This window comes from Peromyscus eremicus, chromosome 3 (assembly GCF_949786415.1).
Source record: "Peromyscus eremicus chromosome 3, PerEre_H2_v1, whole genome shotgun sequence".
NCBI classification, from domain to species: Eukaryota; Metazoa; Chordata; class Mammalia; order Rodentia; family Cricetidae; genus Peromyscus; species Peromyscus eremicus.
Window position 1 is genome coordinate 124,154,545 of NC_081418.1, and position 4,318 is coordinate 124,158,862.

The following is a 4,318-nucleotide window of genomic DNA, read 5'->3' on the forward strand; positions in this document are numbered from 1 at the left end:
GTATTTTATACACTGAATGATGATTTTTTTTTTTTTTTTTTTGGTTTTTCGAGACAGGGTTTCTCTGTGTAGCTTTGCGCCTTTCCTGGAACTCACTTGGTAGTCCAGGCTGGCCTCGAACTCACAGAGATCCGCCTGGCTCTGCCTCCCGAGTGCTGGGATTAAAGGCGTGCGCCACCACCGCCCGGCCTGAATGATGATTTTTAATGCCATATAATATTACTATGTTATATTTAATGTTGATAATAAGAATGTATGCACTAGTGGGACATGATAGCACATGCCTTTAATCCCAGCACTTGGGAGGCAGAAGCAGGCAAATCTCTGTGAGTTTGAGGCCAGCCTGGTCTACATAGTGAGTTCCAGGACAGCCAGAGCATGTAGAGAAAACCTGTCCCCCATACACACCAAAAAAAAAAGTATGTGTTTTATAATCAATTTAAAATACATGAGTATGGGGCTGGAGAGATGACTCAGTAGTTAAGAGCACTGGCTGCTCTTCCAGAGGTCCTGAGTTCAATTCCCAGCACCCACATAGCAGCTCACAACCATCTATAGTGGGATCTAGAATAAAGTTGATAGAGCATTCATATACATAAACTAAATCTTTAAAAATGTATAGGTAAAAATGAATGAGCATTATCACAGAAGTAAAAGTTAATCCTTAGATACAAATGTATAAAAGTCAGTCCTATTGCACATAAAATTAAAATTCAGACAAAACTAATCCATAGTGATCAAAATCAAACATGACTGCTATGGAGATAGAAGGGTCTATCAGAAAGGGTCATAGAGAATAATGAGTAAGAGAAATGCTTACTTTGATGTGCATAGTAGTCCCTCAGGTTCATATATATATAGAAACTAATCAAATTGTATAAGCTCCATACATTTTTCTATGTGAAGTTTAACTCATTAGAAAAAGCCACTATGGTCAGCAAAAGTATCACATACGCACAGCATAGATATCATAGTCCATACGTCGACATGACAGCTCTAGTTATAAGTATGCAAAACTGATACATACATGAGAGTGCTGATCAGATGATCACATGGTAACTGGAAACTGAATCAAACGGAGGTTGGAGTCTAATAAAACTTCATTTCTATTTTTGCTGATATAGTATTATTTGCGGGGTGATTTGTGTGTGTGTGTGTGTGTGTGTGTGTGTGTGTGTGTGTGTGATTTCTTTTTAATTCAATTCCTTTTTGTAAATGCTACTGGTGTTTTGTGCTACTGTTCCAGGAAACTCTACACTTCTGACATCAGTAACTGCAGAAAACAAAAGGCAAAGGACTTGCGGGGGAAATATAGGAGTGATATGCCACCCAGGGTCTCTTTTGGTTTGTTATTATTGTTGTTATTGCCTGTGAATTTGGACTAAAACTCTCACTTTCCCAAACGTCTCAAATGTTGGCTGTCGGGAGTAGCCAACTCCAGCTCCCCTCAACTCAAGCATGGCCCTGAATCCAGGTGATCTACCTGACTGGAGGATAGAACCTCCCTCGGCAGCCTCTTGCAAATGACTGCCAAACAGAAGACTCATACTGGCTTTGGAAATACTGAAGGACTGTTCCATGTCAGAAATTCCTGTAGACCTGGCAGTCAGCTGCACTCACACCCTCAGAGGTGTCTTTGCTGAGAGCAGTCCCATGAACATGCTCACATATCTCTAATATGAAGATGGGAATTCAGTGTAGGACTATTGGTGCCCCTACTGAAAGCAAGTTGCCATTTCTTAGGGTTGGGTTTCTGTTCCATGACAGGCCTAGCTAACAAGGTGAAAGAATGCTGAAGCAAAAACCTGACAGCTAGGGAGAGGGCGTTGCAATGCATGGGTAATTTTATTCTTCTGACCTGCCTCCTAGAACTTAAGTCCATAGAAGATGAGTTAAGAAAGACTATACTGGGGCTGAAGAGATGGATGGCTCAGCAGTTAAGAGCACTGGCTGCTCTTCTGAAGGACCTGGCTTCAATTTCCAGCACTCACAGAGTGGCTCACAACTATCTGTAACTTCAGTCCCGGGGATGTGATACCTTCTTCTGGTTCCTGTGGGCATTCTGTACACACAGTGCACATGCATGCAGGCAAAACACCCATACACATAAAAATTAGTAAAATAATAACTATTTTTTTAAAGAAAAGCTATACTTGAGGACTATTTCTATTGTAACCACAGAAATTTCCCTGACCTTACAGCGTTCCTGAAACCATGGGAAGGAGACGTAGCATTCTTTCCTGAGCATGAAGCCACTGATGATGTCGCTTGAAGCCACTGATGATGTCGCTTTGCCACAATGGCTACATGCCGTTGACGAGTAGCCTTCTCTTCCTGTGGGAGAACAAGAAGAAGGTGCCATGTGAGTGGTTTCTTTCAAACTTGAGGGGAAAATATGTCTTAAGAGTAATCAACATTATACTAAACGGGGAAAAGCTAGAAGTGTTTTGTCTAAAATCTGGAAAAGACAAGGTTTTCCAATTGCCTCCACTCCTTTTTTTCCCTTCTCTTTTTTAAAATTTATTTTTATTTCATGTGTGTAAGTGTTTTGTCTACATGTATGTATGTGTACCACATGCATGCAGTGTCTATGGAGGCCAGAAGAGGTCATCAGTTCCCCTGGAACTGGGTTTACAGACAGTTAGGAGCTGCTGTGTGGGTGCTGGGACGCAAATCTGGGTCCTCTGGAAGAGAAGCAAGTGTTCTTAACCTTCTTTCCAGCCCTATTCCCTCCACTTTTATTCAACATAGTACTTGAAGTCTTGGCTAGAGTGCTAAGACACAAGTTGCCCAGACATACATGCAGGTGAAGCAATCATTCACATAAAATAAAAAGAAATATTTTTAAAATATATAAATAAATAAAACTGCTTTGAGATCCCACTTCAACTGAGACAAATGGCATAAAAAATAATAAAATAAATGGCATTAAATGCTGGCAAGGATCTGGAAAAAAAGAGGAGCCCTTACTCAGTGTTGGTGGGACTTGGGTAGCCACCATAGAAATCTGCGTGTTGGTTCCTCAAAACTCTGAATTCGGAACTGAATTCAGATACTTGTCCTGTATCCAGCTGCAGCACTCCTGGGTACAGGACAAGGGCTTCGAGTCAACAAAGCACAGAGATGCCGGCGCATCTGCAATTATTGCTTTGCTGCTCACAGCAGCCAGGAAGTGGAGACAGACCAGATGCCCATCAGCAGCTGAAAAGAAAAACGAAGTCATGACATCTGCAGGGAAATCATTATGTTACAGGGAATAAGACAGGCTCAGGAAAGAAAATGTCATGTTTCTCCCATATATGGACATATGCGTGCGTGTGTGTGTGTGTGTGTGTGTGTGTGTGTGTGTGTGTGTGTGTGCTTCTGGGTGTGTATGTGTTTATATACATGAGTGTGTTTGTAAGTCATAAAACTAGGAAGGGATTGTCAGGCGGTGGTGGCACACACCTTTAATCCCAGCACTTGAGAGGCAGAAGCAGGCAGATCTCTGTGAGTTCAAGTCCAGCTTGGTCTACAGAGTGAAATCCAGGACAGGCACCAAACTCCACAGAGAAACCCTGTCTGGAAAAACTGAAAAAAAGAAAAGAAAAAAAAAAAAAAAAACTAGGAAGGGATCATGAGAGGGCTAGGAGGAGATCTTTGGGAGCGGGGAAGACGGGAAGAGATACATATGATAAGAAAGCAGAAAGGGGAGTGTCTGAAGGAAGGACGGGGACGGACGGGCCAGAGGGAGGCAGGAAGTGTGGCGGGTGATGAAAGAGGGGAACACGTGACGGAAGTATAATGAGTCAGGAAAATGCTGCCGTGAAACCTGTTACTTCCTATGCTAACCAAAACCATTTTTTTTGAAATAGGGTCTCCCTATGTAGCTCTGGCTGTCCTAGAACTGGTTATTTAGACCAAGGGGGTCCTCCTGCCTCTGCCTCCCAAGCACTAGTATTGATAGCAGATTGTAGAAGCACCACACCTGGTTCTAACAGGCAAACAACAGAGATGGGCTGAGGAGACAGCTGAGTCAGTAAGTCACTTGCTGCACTAGATCGAGGACCTGAGTTTGAACCCCCAGAACTCACATGAAAAATAAATAAATAAATAAATAAATAAATAAATAAACAAACAAACAAACAAACTGGGTACAGCTGCTCATGATTCTAATCCCAACTCTGAAGAACAGCCTGGCTCACCGCGGCTCACTGACCAGCCGGCCTATACTAATTAGTGAGTTCCAAGCCAATAAGGGACCCTGACTCAAAAAATAAAAAATAAAAAATAAACAGATGGATGGCTTGAGGAACAGCAGCAGACTTGACCTCTGGCC

At 42.4% G+C, this 4,318-nt stretch overlaps 1 pseudogene; it reads left to right on the forward strand.

The window, feature by feature from the left end:
• The first annotated feature begins 2,144 nt into the window (after nucleotides 1–2,144).
• On the forward strand, nucleotides 2,145–2,371 carry LOC131907597 (small nucleolar RNA U3; annotated as a pseudogene).
• Nucleotides 2,372–4,318: the final 1,947 nt, after the last annotated feature.